The sequence below is a fragment of the Protopterus annectens genome, chromosome 12.part0 (assembly GCF_019279795.1).
Source record: "Protopterus annectens isolate FY-2018-M chromosome 12.part0, PAN1.0, whole genome shotgun sequence".
NCBI lineage: Eukaryota > Metazoa > Chordata > Ceratodontiformes > Protopteridae > Protopterus > Protopterus annectens.
The window spans coordinates 240,064,856-240,081,693 of record NC_056746.1 but is presented as its reverse complement, the minus strand read 5'-3'; the positions used below and the strand labels follow the sequence as shown (position 1 = coordinate 240,081,693).

Here is a 16,838-nt window from a genome sequence, read left to right as displayed (position 1 = left end):
AGTTGGAGGCAGCAAAACAGTTATAAGGTATTTGTCTCTGAAGGCAATCTGTTTGACGTAAGGGCACTTTAAGTTTTCTTCCACGATGGATGGAATAAAATGAAGATTTTTATGAGACTTTAAAGAAATGTGTGAAAATAGTGAATTAAATGAGGGATTTATTTTGAATAAAATATGACTGTCAAATCAGAATTTGTAATGTCTCCATAAACCACCAATCCATTATTTATTTTAAACAAAAACATCTTTATTAAATTATCACGTTTGATATAGGCAATCACACATTTATATAAATGAAAACAAGCCATACTGACATAATATTAGCTGCAAACATTATACATCATAAACGATATTGACATACTTTTAGTTGTAAGAGCCAATTTGTTCATCTGCCACTGGGATGTTTCCAGCATAAAGGTGAGAAACTAATAGAATGGTCCATCATTCAAGTAGTTATGGAGGCTTACTGTGCCGTTGCATGCATATACAAGCACCTGCTATGAAGCCATTTTTATTTAACAATAATCTCACCTCCGGTGGCTGACATGGGCACTTACATCTCTCTGATGGCCTACAGATTCCTGTCCTTGTGTTTGCATTTCCACCCAACTATTGAAAACTACCACCACTGGTTTCTTAGACCAAATTCAACATTCTGTCCAGGCTACATTTCAGCGTCTCTGCAAGCCTCTGAGGGCCATCAGCTAAATGACTTCCATGATGGCTACACACTGATCAACAGCTTGATTAGAGCTCTCCCAGTGTGAAAACTCCGTCCATCCATTCTCAACCCCTTTTTTATTTTGGCACATTGGGTCAAAGTGTCACTTCAACAGTTGTGGGAAAAGTCATTCTGGATAAAATTCAGTTATTGGCTAGCACCTACACTGCCTGAATGGTAGCAAATAAGACATTTGGAGAAAGTTACAGGAACTCAACTAGAAGAGGAGAGAAAAAACTCTGGATGACAAGAACCTTGCAGCTGCTCAGTAAACAAGCAGTTCAGGTTTCAGATTTGGCTTCCACTAATTTAGAGAAAAAAAATAAAAATATACAATGCACTCAGATGTACTTAAAATAAGTGAAACATGTAAAGAATACATCAGCCAAATAACAATAGGCTATAAGAATGTAGGCTTTTAACATTGTATCCAGATGAAGTGATAAACTGAAAAAAACTACAAAAATCAGAGGATGCAATTAAGAACATGATGTTTATGAAGCTTCTCAAGAAAAGCTGAAGTATTACATATAAAAAGACATAACATTCAGAAAAAGATGACATTTTCTGCTGTACCAGAGAAACTGGAAGCAACAGACTATATTAATTGTATAAAGACACTAATAAAGAACTGAACTAGTGTTCCATAGCATGTTTTAACTTAAACAAACACATCACTTGTATACTCCAAACTTGCCATGAGAAAGAAGCCAAGTCCTGTATTAGTCAAGATGCAGTCATAACAGCAGAAAGAGTTGCTTTTGACACAAAGGAAAAGAATGAAAATTGTGAGCTGCAGAGTGTCGGTGGGAAGTGATTATCTACTGTACACCAAGCAGAAGAGAAGCAGGTTTATTCCAGTAGTTAAGGAATGAGAGAAGCAGGTGTAAAATTCAAGCTGCTGTATTTAGTTGTCTTTAGAATATATTTTCCTGAAGGATAACATACATTTTTACATGCAGAACAGGCTGTGGAAGGAAAAATGGTAGCCAACAAAGACTGTACAGGAAGTAAAAAAAGACTCTGTTTCTTATCCATCCATTGAATAACAAACCCAATAGAGAGACTTTCCAGTGAAACCTTTTTGATTTTTCCAAATGAAAATGCTTGTCTGACTGAAAAAAATACTGCCCTCAACTAGAAGAATCACTACTTTGTCTTTAAACCAGAGAGTGGTGCTGGGAAATGGAGGTGAACAGGAAAAACACTAGTAACACTGTAAAGTTAGTGAATAAATGGGAGACTGTAAAGCATCAATCCCGGTTGATGTAGAGCTGGAAATGTAAAATGTGGCTTTGCAAGAAGAAGTAATAAATACAGATTGTAATTTTAAGTTAAACTGATGAGTGAACTGTAAAGTGTATAACCAACCCCCTTTATGACATTAATATTTAGAAGGCTACTAAAGGAACTGAAGTAGTAACTGAAGTAAAACAGTTTTTGCTCCTGTAACTATTCATATAAAATGTTCATGATGCAAATTGCATGTTATGTTGTAAACCAGTTTTGTATAGGTTACAGTCAGGGATATCTTAAATGTGAGGTGATAGAGTCTTATTAGTGACTGCTGTATATGCTAGATATTAAAACAAGTCAGTACATTTTCTTAGCTGTAATGTATCCAACATTATATTGTAACAAGGTAAGAAAGAGTGGAAAGAAACAAGTTAAAGTTAATATGATGTGATTTTGGGCTGCTCTGATGGGGGATGTAAAAGTATATTAATCACATTATGTAGAGATTTGAGATGATTTTAACTGTTTTACAGGGTATATGTCTAGACCAATGTCTTTGTTTTAAGCACTCTTTTATGCAGTTAGGCTTGAAAAATAAGACTAAAATGATGAAACACATTGAAGATGGTAGTTTTCTTGCAGTTACAAAGTCATTAGGTATTTTTCCATTAGAAAATGTTGTCAATGGAAGACAATAAGTATACAGGTGCACTAAATTCACCATGAGACATTTGAATAGTGTGTTTTGGATGAAATTTACAAAGAATCTTTGGTGCATTTTTTGTTTGCCAACTGCTTTCACTTGGAGATGAACTGTAAAAGCAATTAATCATGAGAAGACTGTAAACTCTGTGCTGAGAGAAATAAAGTTTGAAACTGTGTGAATTATATATATATATATATATATATATATATATATATATATAAATATATATATATATATATATATATAAATATATATATATATATATATATATATATATATATATATATATAGTTGCCCCACCAGTCTTAATATGTTAATGGATTTTGTAGGGCTAAAAGTGTTAATGTTTCCAGAAATTATGCAAGCTGTATTTCACATTTGGGTGGGGGAATGGAGTTAAGAAAAGAATTGATAAACAGTGTAAGTGGGAACACAGGCTCAAATGTGTTTTAGTGTGGGTAACCTTAATTTTAGAATAGGTAATGCCTGTAGGTATAGCCATCAATTTGGGGTAACTGATCCTAAGTAGAGGGGCAAATATTTTTTGAAACTGTATATAACTTTTGTGTGTTTATTATAAGTTAAAAATGATAGATTTTTTAAAAATCTGTTTACTTTTTTTCTGTTTTCTTTTAAGCAAAACTTCTAGAAAAATGTGACATAGGTTCAAGTGGAGATAAAAAGAAGCAACTGAATAAGAGGTCTGCCTGCCAAACATTAGTGTGTATATTTAAGCTAAAAACAGGAACGGCCATGTATAATAGGTGGGACTAATTGCTTTCTATTATTATGACTACTATGTCCATGTTATTATGGAATATAAATAGCCTTACAGGTGTACACAAAAAGCAAAGTGTATTGAATTATATTAAGAAATGCAGGATGCAAACAGGACACTCATTTGGATAGAAATGAGCATGTGAATGTGACAAAGAAAAGACTTCATGGTGGACATTGAGCAGAGTGCCAGGGATAAAAAAAGGGGAATAATAATATTGATTGTTAGAGGGACTCGAGTAGTGATAGAAAAGGAAAGTGGGCAATAATGGTAGATTTGTGGTCATAAGTGTTAGGGAGGAGGATTACACAAGTATGCACTTATATTCCACTAAAAACTGTTATTGTGGAGTTTAAGAGAATCTGGGGAGAAACAATCAGCTTTCAGCATGGAAAATTATTTTTGATGGGGACTGAAACTTAATACACGATATTGAGGATATATCAGAGGGATCTAGAAGAGAAAATATAACAAAAGAGTGTAGATTTGTGAAGGCATACATTAGCATATTTGGTATGCAACATGTGAATTCAGTATCAGGAATTCAGAAGAATTTAAATATTATTTCTCAAGGTACATTAACTAGGCCAGACTGGATAGAAATTATATTTCACAAGAGCATGTGTTTTTAATTGAAATTCTGACACCTGACCAATACCTGTTTCAGATCATGCACTGATAAAAGTTAAGATATAGAGGCAGGGTTGTGAAAGAAAAAGTGAGACAATGGCAATTTCCTAATTATGTATTGAAAAGAGCAGTTTAGGTAGTAAAAATTATTCAAAAGTTGTTAGAGGAGACAAAAATTTCTTCAGAAGGGATAGCAATTCAGTGGGATAAAATGTAAAATGTACTTTAAAAATGGGATAGAAATAATAGAGAAATAGAGAAAGAGAGAGAGAAAGGAAAGAAGTGATAGAAATTATTTAGATGGGTTGATAAAGATTAAAGCATTGCAGATTAAAAGGAATTGAACTGCTCAGGAAGAGGAACAACTGCAGTAATCTAAAAGAAAAATAGAGTATTTGCATAATATGCATACATTTAGAAAAGCTCTGTTAAGCAACTGATTTTTTGAAAACTCTAGAGTGCAAAAACATTTAGCAGAAGGACTTGAGCAACAGACAGTAGAACAGAATGTTGCCAAAATTGAGAGCATATGACAAAAATAAATACATAAATAAATAACCAAAGGTCCTAAAGAGGTGTAGAGATGTTTTGGGAATTTTGGGAATCCATGTATAAAACAGAATAATGTAAAAATCAAGACAATATTAATATTTATGGAAGACTTATTTATGCCAAGGTTAGAAGAAGATGAGATTCAACAACTAATAGCTAAGATAGGATGAGATGAGGTAACAATGGTAATGAAGTTATCATCAATCAACAGGAAAGTCAGCAGGAACAAACAGTACTCCTGTAGAAGTTTTAGAAGTTAAGAAGAAAGAAAGTGATACAGATCTAGAAGGTTTTGTTTAACAAACTTAAAAAAGGGGGGGGTACTAGCATCTGGAAGAAATCTTTTGTGGCTGTATTACATAAAGAGGATAAGTAACCCTTCAGATTCAACTTCATGTAGACCCATTTCAAAATTAAACCATGATTGTAGATTGTTTATGTAGCTATAAGCAAAGACAATGGCAAAGGTGTTGACAAAATTGATAAGATATGGATCAATTTCATTTTGTGGAAAGGAAGCTAACACTTGATAACATTAATACAACAACAATGATTCAGTGGGAAGCAGAATGTAAGACAATATCACTATTGTTGGTTGGTTGTAATGCAGAGAAAGCATCGGCAAAGTCATCTGGGAGTTTGTGAGTAGGGTAATGGTAGCATTTATGTATTTTGCTAGAATAATTGTTAAGTAGTTGGATATATGAAAATTGAGACAAGAATTAAGGCAGGAGGGTTCCTCTCAGGTCAGATGTATCCTTTTTTCCCATGGTTATTTGCTTTATATTTAGAGCCATTAAAAACGAAAATAAGAAATTCACAAATTCAAGGCTATAAATGCTATTGTAATCAAACACTTTAGCTTTATTTGCAAATGATATTATTTTGACTAGGCAAATTAAAAAAAAGGATGTTTTGGTGTTATTGAACATTTACAGTTTTGCATCTTTTCAGAATGCAAAGTTAATGAATATAAAACAGAGGCTATTGCAGTGTGCACCCACATGTGAATTGATTCAGCAATACCCACATTTATGAGGACAAGATAAGATGAAGCATTTGGATTTATAGATTAGAAAGGATTCTGTTATGAAAGCTAAACTGAGATTAAATAAAAGATAATATAGAAACTGAGAACCTGGAAGCCCTTGATTATGGATGTAGATAATAAGATACAAGCAATGACAATGTTTTTAGTCCCTTTATTTTTATATATGGGCCGGGCGTATTTTTATCAATGGATGGAGAAGTTTTGGATGATGATCAATAAGGAGTTATAGGAATTTATTTGAGAGGGGAAGAGAATGAGAGTTAAGTGGGATAGGTTGATTTTCACTACAGGACAAGGTAGTTTATGGTTACCTGATTTCAAGGGGTACTTTAAAGTTATACTGTTAAGGCTCATAAATATAACACAAAATCAAATTGAAAAGGTGTGCCGATGAAATGTGGTGGGGTAGTTCAAGAAATAAGGAAATAGAAGGATTTTTGATGCATGTCCTTAAGGAGCATGATAACATTTATACAGAACATTATATTCATAATCAAAAGTATTCTAAGAACTAAAACAACACAGGAATGGAGAAAGGCGATTCTACCAATAGGCATTACTGCAAGTAGAAGAATACAAGGAGGGAACTGTAATTTACCGAAGAAAACTAGCAAATGAGTCAAGGTATTAGGATTCAGTAGCTAGAGATACAAAGGTAATAGAATGAATGAGTCTAAACAGATGTTTGGACTGCAGGTTAGAGACTGCCTTCCCTGCCAGAGATTAGCTAAATATTTTATATGATATAAAACAACTCTGACCCAACAAAAATTGTGTTGCCACCGTCTGTGGTCACAAAATAGGACGCCAAGTGAAGCAAATAAATTGTTTATTCTCTCTAGCACCTCGGTGTTTCCACCTTCAAGGTTATTCCTTGAAGGTGGAAACACCGAGGCGCTAGAGAGAATAAACAATTTATTTGCTTCACTTGGTGTCCTATTTTGTAACCACGGCCGGTGGCAACACAATTTTTGTTGGGTCAGAGTTGTTTTATATCAAGGAGAAGGAGAGTGTTTGCATTAAATATTTTATATGAGTCTAGAACAGAAGCAGCAATTAAAAAGGTATAATTAGCAAGGCATATTAAATATAGTGAATGATAACTATAAGAAGCAATCATGGGAGATTAGAAAGGATTGGGAAGATATACTGGAAAGACAATTTATAAAGGAACAAAGAGAGGATGTATGTATGTTTACCAAGTATGCAGTAAAATCCAGAAGGTTCAGGATTTTTGCTTGGAAGTGTTTGCACTGATATTTTTATACACCAAACATGCTTCAAAGAGTTTTTCCTTAGGTAGATAGCAAGTGCTGGAGGTGTAATGGGAAGGAGAGGGGTAACTGAAAACATTTTTGGGAGTATAAAGTAGATTTGGCGGATTTTAAAAAGTACTTTGTCAGAAATGTTGAGGAGTGTTGTAACTAAGGGAATGATTCTTCAGAGCTGTGATATAGAATCTGAATTGCCTGGACATTAGGCCTTACTAAGTTTAATGCTGTTGGTAGCTAAAATAGCATTTACTGGAAAATAGAATCCAAATTTAATCCAGCTGTAATCAAAATACTGAGGACTATAAAAGAAATAACAGGACTAGAGGTGGGATCTCTATAAAAGAGAAAGAGCAAATTAAATAGAAATAATTTGAATTTGTGGGAACAATACTTGCAGAATACTTTTCAGGAGGAGGAGTAAGGTTTTAATTGTAGGTAGAAACTGAACAATTTAGGTAAATGCTGGAGTGAATGATAATTGATAAAACAACACACATGTATATTGCATAAAAATAATGAAAAAATGTCACTATTGCTTATGTTCCCTCTTATTAATATATGTGTACCTATGTCATTGTTTAAAATGTGATTCAATAAAGATTTGCTGAACAGAACCACAACTCAGTTTCTCTAGGATGTGTGAGCTACCATCATGTGATCACCGTCATTCTTTCACACCTGACTCTTCCAATGTCTGAGCCACTGTTTGAACTGAGATAATTTGTGACATGGCCATGGCTTTATCCCTCTTCATCATAATGCCAGGAAGGAATCCAAGAGTTTACCTCAGAAAATATCAATATCATTCAAAGCAGCAGATGGCAGTGGAGTATCTGACCACACCCTTTAGTAGTAGGAAAGAACTGGGGTCTCCCACCAGTGCAGTGCATTGCAGGAATAAAGGAGGCATTGGCAGCTGGAAAATGTTTTGTGTGCCAAGCTTCTAACAAAGTTGGTGTTAGCCCTAACTGTTGTTGCTGCTGCCAAAACTCTTTGACATCATTTCATATATTAATGGCCATAAGGGTATTCAACCATACATAATCTAGTATTATGACTGGATTACATCAGAACCTGGCAGAGTAGTAGTAACAGAGACATTGTTTTGACTTCACCAAGCCCTTTGACTTACTCATGAAGTATCTGCAAAAGACTGCAGGGTAGGACCAAGATTTTGGCACCTTGTTGCTGTATGGTTGAAAGGTAGGACACAGAAGGTTGTGATGAAGAGAGGTAATGTCACACATAAGAAAAGTGACTAGCCAAATGCCTTGGGACATCAGTCATGGTGCAGTATGCCTTGGGACATCAGTCATGGTGCAGTATGCCTTGGGACATCAGTCATGGTGCAGTATTATTCTCTATTTGCTTCAGACATGTCTGAGGAAAAAGAAAATAGGATCACCATCTTGACTGCTGACACAAAGGTAGGTACAGCAGAGGAGGGTTGGGGTTGAGGCAAGGAGTCCACACAAGGATTTGGAAAGGCTGACCAGATAAAGAGAAAGGCAACATGTAAGGCTCAATGTATTAAAAAAAAAACTCCATACTATACTTATTGATGAAGATAAAAGCTGATACACACCACCACAGAATAAAAATAAAATTATAACCTTTAATAATCCAATGAAACAATAAAACTCTGAGCAAAGAAGCCTTTTTAAATGATTTTTTAAAAATAAAATTATAACCTTAATAATCCAATGAAACAGTACAATTCTGAGCAAAGAAGTCCTTTTTAAAATGATAAGCGCTTTCGGTTAAAAACCTTCTTCAGATCATAATTAATTGGGCTCCATTATTACTAGATAAAAGGAGGATTCATCAATTAAAATTCCATATGCTGGCCAATGTCTTTGAATCCATTCAATTGCTAATAGCCAATCACAGAGTCTTCCTGCTAACACATCTCCTGGCTAGCGAATAGATGTTATTCCATTACCTTAGTTCAACATACATGAACACATGTCTTCAAAACCTGAAAGAAAAATATATTATTTCTAAATGCCCCTGTACATCCTTCATGTAGTCACTGGTTCAAACCTTCATTCTTTTGTTCCAAATTTTACACTTCAGAACCAAAATATCCTATTGGTCTGTATTAAGCAGCGGACAGTTTGCTTTCCTAGACTACTCCTTTTTAAAATTAATATCTTCTATGCTTGGAGAGCCCTTATTTCAAGAAAAAACTTCAGTGCCTTAAATTGGGAAGATAGATAATAATATTCACAGTTTCAATGAACAGTGGTTCGTCATTCAAATACCTTTTCCATCCCAAATGTCATCCAAGGGATATGCCACCTTGTGAACAAATGGAAATTGGTTTCCCTTTGCAAGTAAACGTAAATGCACTAAATCTAAGCACCTCTATGTAGCCTTTCACTGTCACTAATTTATAGCCATAAGTTTCAACAATAGTTCAAAATGAAGAGGTCCTGTTTGTTTGTAAACAACGAACAATCAGCCTCCTAGGGCTAATTTATTCAAAATTATTGGCTTGTGTAGCATACTTTGCCCAGATTTTGGGTAGAACATAAATAGCTCAATGTTTTAGGCCAGGGGGTGAAGACATATTCTCAACTGAATCCAGATTCACTGTTCAGTGTTATCCATTCACACCAACACCTTTTCCTTACCTAATCAGATGCCGTCCAATCAAAGAGGTTCTGCAAGCGACACACCTCCATATTAGTATATCAAAATTCATTTCCTTTTTAAAATGGAATATGGCTCCATAGAAACAAGTAAAAATTGTTTTCCCTTTTTGGAAGTAAACATGCTAAATCTAGATGCCTCTATGTAACCTTTCACTTATATCCATCATTTTCAACACCAGCAGTTCAAAACAGAGGGATCCTGTTTCTTTGTAAACAGCAATCAGCCTTCTAGAGCTACTTTATTCAAGATTGTTGGCATGTATTGCATACTTTGCCTTGATTTCGAATAAAACACAAATGGCTCAGGATTATAGGCCAGAAGGGTTAACAATGGTAGACATATACTCAAATGAAGTCCAAGTTCACCATTCACTATTATCAATTCGGACCAATACCTTTTCCTTGCCCAATCAGATACTGTCCAATCAAAGAGGTTCTAAAAAGGACACACCTCCATATCAATGAATAGAAATTTGTCTCTCTTTTAGAATGGGCTTGAGCAGAACTACCATATTCAAGCCTGGCGGACGATCTGCTCTAAGACTAATAATCCAATTCACTTCCCTGGTTTCAGTCATGTTACAAATGTCCCCTCCCCTGTGTCCTTCAAAAACAGTGTCAATGACTAGCCAAAGCATTTTTTCTGATCTTTATGTTGAATGTCTCTAGGTGGCATAATATTCTGTCTTTAAACTGTTGGTTTGTTTTCCCCACATAATAAGCAGGGCATTTAAGACAGGTAGCTAAATAAATAATATGTTTGGTGTCACAAGTGGCACTCCAACTAAAACTATATTCTATTCCCGAGATTGGATATTTAAAAGAATTATTGGTGACTATGACAGAACAGGCTTTACACCTGTCACATTTAAAAGTTCCTTTCCTATTTAGGAGACATTCTTTGGGAAAGCCATTCTTCATACATAGTAACCTTTTGATGTTCTTTTTGTTTTTGAAGACAAACCTCGGTGTACTTTCAACTATGTCTTTTAATTTCTCATCCTGAATTAGTAAGGGCCAAAATTTCTTGATAATCTCACAGATATAGCTTGAGTCATTGCTGTAGGTAAGCATAAAATCTGAGAGTATCTGGTTTACGCTTGGTCTTATCTTGTGCCCACCACTTTATTTGTGTTGTTCTATCAGAGAAATATGGTCTACCATTTCCTTTCCTTAAAGTTAATGGTCCATCTGTACTTAGTGCCAAATCCTTGCTAGTATAGTCTCTGTCCTGCAGATGCAATTCTAGTTTGGCTTTTTCACATTCAAAATCAATGTCTCTGGTGCAAAGTCTTGATATACGTGTAACCTGATTTTCCATGATATTCTTAAACACAAATCTAGGATGCATACTCTCTTATATAGATAGTGATTCCTCCATGTTTCTTTTCTATGTAGCGATGTCCATATGCCTGTCATTTTGTTCAGATTCAATTTTACATCAAAAAAGTCAATGTTTTCTTCTGACCTGCTAACTCTGAATCTGAGAAAACTGGTGCTATCATTAAGATAATCCACAAATAGCATCAGTTGCTGGTCATCACCCTTCCATAGGATAAATATATCATCTACAAAGCGGCCATAAAAGATTATATGCCTATGCCCTGGATTGTTGGCTTCAAGTACTTTTTCTTTCTTCTATTGCACTAGGACTAAATTCAAATAACTATTGGCACAGGGGTTGCCCATCGCTACCCCAATTGTTGCCAGTAGAGCTCCTTTCCATAGGTGAACACATTTGTCTCTAGAATCAATTCAAGTAATGTGCATAAAAGTTCTATATTGATATGTATGTCTCTTGGTAGTACTGTATTCCTGATGGCTTGTATCCCTTAAGTGTTTGGAATAACTGTAAACAGACTGAAAATAGCCATTGTTACCAAAAGCAAATCAGAATAATCTTTCACAGTGTTCTTGGTTGTATGTAATAAGCTAAGGAAGCTTCCTGTGTCTTTTAGAACTGTAGGAGCTGACGGTAATAGTTTCTTAAGTTCTTGCTCAGCAAACATTGACAGTGGTCTGTGACCCATCTCCTACCTGCTTCTGTACTTAGGTCATAGTGACCCTAATGTTGGGGTGAATGACTTAAGATATACTTCTCTGGACTATATAAAGAGAGACATAACTGAGCTCTCAGATTACATGCCCCAGGCAGGTAAGACCCTAGCCCTAAGCAGCATTCAACCTTCTCCCAGGATGATGGCACAATATAAACAAAAAATGGACTTCAACAATTGGCTTACCTACTGGTGTCAAGTCCAGGGGGATCCAGTATCTGTCAGCCTTGGAAGACATGTTCAACAGGCCACACTATTTTGCCAGCGATGGTCCACACCTGTCTCCTCTAGGCTTTCAGATACTGGCAAAGACACTTGCCACCCCCATAGTGCCTTTTTAGACAATATCAAAACAACAAAATTTCCAATGTAACAAAATCCACTCAAGACAAACTAAAGATTTTTCTGCTTAATACTAGGACTCTGAATGGGAGGCTGCACTCCCTGGAAGTACTCCTCATCTTGGGAGATGCTGACGTCTGTGTGGTCACTGAGTCATGGTTCAAGGCCATAGAGAACACCCCAGATGTGCAAGGCTACAATGCCTTCCACACATTCCGACCTCAAAATGAGCATGAAAGAACCAAAGGTGGTGGAGTATCCACCTTCATTAAAGCCAACTACATCTCAAGAATGGGCAAACAGTATGACTCTCTCAAACTATTCCATGCCCAATTAACTAAAAGCAAAGTACCCTGTCACATCGTTGACACCACCTACCTGGACTTACTGGAGTCACTCACCATACAGCCCAACACCTTAGTCATGGGAGATTTCAACTGTCCGCCTATCAACTGAGAGATGTAAATGAACACAAACATGCTTACCCAGAGGTTTCTGGACTTTGTCAACACATCATTGACAGAATAAAGGGGCCATACAAAAAAAGGGGGAGAGGCTGCTAAGGCACATACTAAAGAGAAAAGTTATTTTTTTTAAAAAACAGAAAAACATGATGTAATGTAATTACACAATACAAATTAAATATTTGTTTGTAATACTACATATTGCCTTAAATAGTTAAATTGTTTTCTAAATTTAAGCCTTTAGGTTTCAAAGTACCAAAATTAAGAATAAACATACTTTCCAATTTTAACAGCTTATATGGGAAATTCCCATTGTTATAACTATCAGGTCTAGCCAAGGCACAAAAGAAGAAGGAATCCAGCTTCCCATTGTGTAATATATTAAAGTGTTCAGAAACTGGACTTTCCATCCTCCCATTTCTAATGTCACCCATATGTTCCATAATTCTTAACTTCAGCTGGCGTTTGGTTTGTCCTATATAATATTTCGGTGGAGTACACCCACAGCCTATAATATAAACCACCCCACAGGATCTGCAATTAAAAGTATCCAAAGCTTGATATTTTATGCCATTAATGCAACTTCCTGTTAAATTCATAACCTTTAAACAAATCCTACATTTACCACATTTGAACATACCCTTAATTGATGGAAAACCACTTAACATATTTGACCTAATATTTGATTTAAACTTTAATTTTTCTTTTAAGTTTGCATATCTGCCATATGAAAAACAAACTTTATTAGGAAATAAATGGCCAATTTCGTCATTATGACAAACAAAAGGCCAAAGAAAATCTACTATTTCCTTAAGAATAGGAGAAAAGGAAGAATACTTGCTAACTAAAAAGATTCTATTCTCTTCATTCAAAACAAATTTATTCTCCCTGTAGTCATAGAATGTATCCGTCTTCCTAATAAAAGAATTAGGATTAAGCAATCTATCACTACTATTCTTTATTGAAATTTCAGAATAGCCTCTTTCCAAAAGTCTATTTGTAACCATCCTGAATTCAAAGTTTAGAAAATTAGTCTCAGAGGTGTGCTCCAACGTGCGTTTAAACTCACCATAGGGTAATGCTTCAATCAGATGTCTTGGATGCGCACTAGTGGCATGTAAGAAGTTATTAGTTGCAGTAACTTTCCTGTATGGTCTATATTGTACTCTATTATTAGAATCCACGTATAAAGAGATATCTAAAAACTGAATAGTACTTTTATTCAGAACATAAGTGAATTCAAGACCAAATCTATTCTCATGTAAACTGGCAATAAAACCTTCAAATTCAGTAATACTGCCAGTACATACAAAAATCAAATCGTCAATATATCTATAATAGAGCACAATATTATTCTGAAAAAACTTCACCCTATACAGATAAGTGGTCTCAAAAAAAGACATAAACAATATCGCATAGCTAGGGGCAAAATTCGCACCCATTGCGGTGCCTTCTTTTTGCAGAAATATCTTGTCTTCACAGCAAAAATAATTGTGGGTTAACGCAAATTCTAGCAAAGAAATAATGAATGAAGTGTGTGGGCCCTCTCTCATTATATTATAAATGGCCTCCAAACCCCATCTTTTCTTAATACTTGTGTAAAGTGCCTTTACATCCACCGTGGCCCAATAAAAATTACTATCCCATTGCATATTCTTGATCTTAATACAAAAATCATTAGTATTCCTAATGTGTGAAGAAACATGAACCAATTCTTTCTTAAGAATACTGTCCAATAATATACCAATGTGTTCAAGAAAGCAACCACAACATGAAACTATAGTACGGCCAGGAGGATCAGCAAGATTTTTGTGTATCTTTGGTAGGGCATAAAAACTGGGATCCCTAGGATTAGTAATGTAAAGTTTTTTAACATCTTTGCTAGTAAGGAAACCCAGTCTCTTGCCCCTCTCCAGTAGCTCTAACAGGGCTCTATTAAATTCCAAGACAGGATTATTTGGCAACTCAACATAAACTTCTTCATTTGATAACAAATCAAACACCATCTTCAAATAGTGTGCTCTGTCCATAATTACCCAGTTCCCTCCCTTATCTGCTTGACAAAAATCATATGTATCACAAACAGCTTGCATGTCTTTTAAAGCTTTCCATTCATTTTTAGTGAGATTATAAGAAAAATATTTTTTCATAAAGATTCCATACTCAGCTTCTACTTTGCCAAGTAACACATTCTCAAAAGCCCTCAAAATAGCAGAATTTTTAGGTGGAAAGAAGGCTTAAATTTAGAAAACAATTTAACTATTTAAGGCAATATGTAGTATTACAAACAAATATTTAATTTGTATTGTGTAATTACGTTACATCATGTTTTTCTGTTTTTTAAAAAACTAACTTTTCTCTTTAGTATGTGCCTTAGCAGCCTCTCCCCCTTTTTTTGTATGGCCCCTTTATTCTGTCAATGATGCATTAGCTTGATTATTCAATTAATCACTTATGGAAATGTGTATAAAATGATGCATGTGTTTGTAAATGGTTATTCCTTTGAAGGCTGTGGAAGCCGAGGTACCAGAATAAACCTGTGTGCATCCAGTTCCTGCTCTCCTTTTTGGTGGTTTTCGTGTACTGCATGTCTATGCTCTGCAAGGTCAAAAACACAACCTCAATGGGACCAGATAACATCCCAGGTTGCTTGCTAAGCAATCTAAAACAGGACCTAGTGGACCCACTTGGCATTCTCTTTAACCATGGCCTAAGAACAGACTTTGCTCCAGCAGAGTGAAGAATAGCAACAGTAATCCCTTTGCACGAGGGGGCCATATCAACCCTGGGAACTATATTGTCAAAAATCTCTGGCTGACCAAGTTCACAATTGACTGCAAACTGGGAGCAGTCATTGAATCTCCCCAAAATGAGAACACCCATCAGGAAAGTGTAACACAGTCAAACCCTTGTTGCCAAAGCAATAGATTAAAACTTAGTGCCAAGAAATGCATTATAGTAACTTTTGGGAAGTTAGATACCCAGGGTAACTATGTCATCAATAAAACACCCCTGAAAGTTGATTCACTAGTCAGGGATCTGAGAACTCATGTAGACAGTAACCTATCCTTCAACCCAAGTGTCCAAGGTACTAAGAAAAGCATTTTATGTTGTTCAACTTATAAATAAGGGCCTTCCAGAGAGGCCATCATACCACTGTACTTGGCCTTCATAAGAGCCATTACTGAGTATAACTCCCCCTTTGGTATTTACCTGACCACATGAAATGTTCACAGAAGTTCTTTACAAAAAGAATACAGGGGGTAAACAAAATGTCTTAACACTGATCACCTCAAGGCCCTGTCTCTTTACTTTGTATTATACAGACTACTGAGAGGCGATTTTTTTGCCTGGCGTACAAGGCAGCCCTGGACCCTGTTTTGATGAACCTTCTGCACATCTGCAAAGCAAACTTCATCAGAACTACTAGATCAACAGATCTAAAGTTTGTTTGCATCATAAGTAAGGCATGATGGAGGGATATATTTGTCTCTCAGATAATTCCCATTCTCTGAAACAGGGATCCCCATCCATGTGAAGCAGAATTCCCCCCAACCCTTTTTAAAGACAAGTGGATGAGTAATAAGAAATTCACCCCTGGTCCAGAATCTATGTCTCTGATAGAGAGAGGCAAGCAGTAAATCACCCTTATATAAATCAAATTTGTAGGTCACATTTGGGTTGCACAGATAGGCTTAAAAGGGCCCTAGTGGTTGTTAGCCTAGTATGCACTTATGAAAATGTATGTTAATTAATTATTAATGAAAATAAAAATAATAATATGGTTTATTTGCATAGCTGCACCTTGTTAACTAATGTTATTCATGTATGTATTGTGTGTAGACAGCTCATACTGGTGGCTAATTATTTCTATATAATTGTGCTGTTACTGGTGGATAGAATCACATTAGAGACCCAGGACAGAGTACTGCTTTCTATATTTTTATCTGTGACTGCGTACCTGTCAGCTGAGGTCCCTTCTCATTGATGTGTTTTCCAATTGGCTCAGTATCTGCATATACTAGTTGTTGATTCAAGACATAATTTCCCATATGCAGTAGCTATTTTCTCAGTTTGTTTTTGTAATCTTTATAATATATATTTACCATCCCAAAAGTGCTTACTCCTGTCTGTACTCTTCTTTTCTAGACCTAACACCACTCTAAGTATTCACCTTTATCTTTTATCCAACCGGTGGATACATGAGAAAAGCGCAGTCTGGGCCTGAAATGTCTGCAAACACAAACAGCTAAAGTTAACTTTGAGTATGTGTCTACCTGTTTGAGCTAATATTCATTATCCCCTGGAGAGCACTCTGCTTTGGCTTGTAAGCACAACCCCCCCCCCCCACACACACACACACACACATG

The 16,838-nt window shown here is 35.6% G+C and overlaps 1 protein-coding gene across 1 annotated transcript in view; it reads left to right on the top strand.

Annotated features, from left to right (window-relative positions):
• The window catches only part of LOC122816479 (neuronal-specific septin-3-like), a 1,898,421-nt gene that overhangs the window by 117,813 nt on the left and 1,763,770 nt on the right, over positions 1–16,838 (top strand). The window lies entirely within an intron of this gene.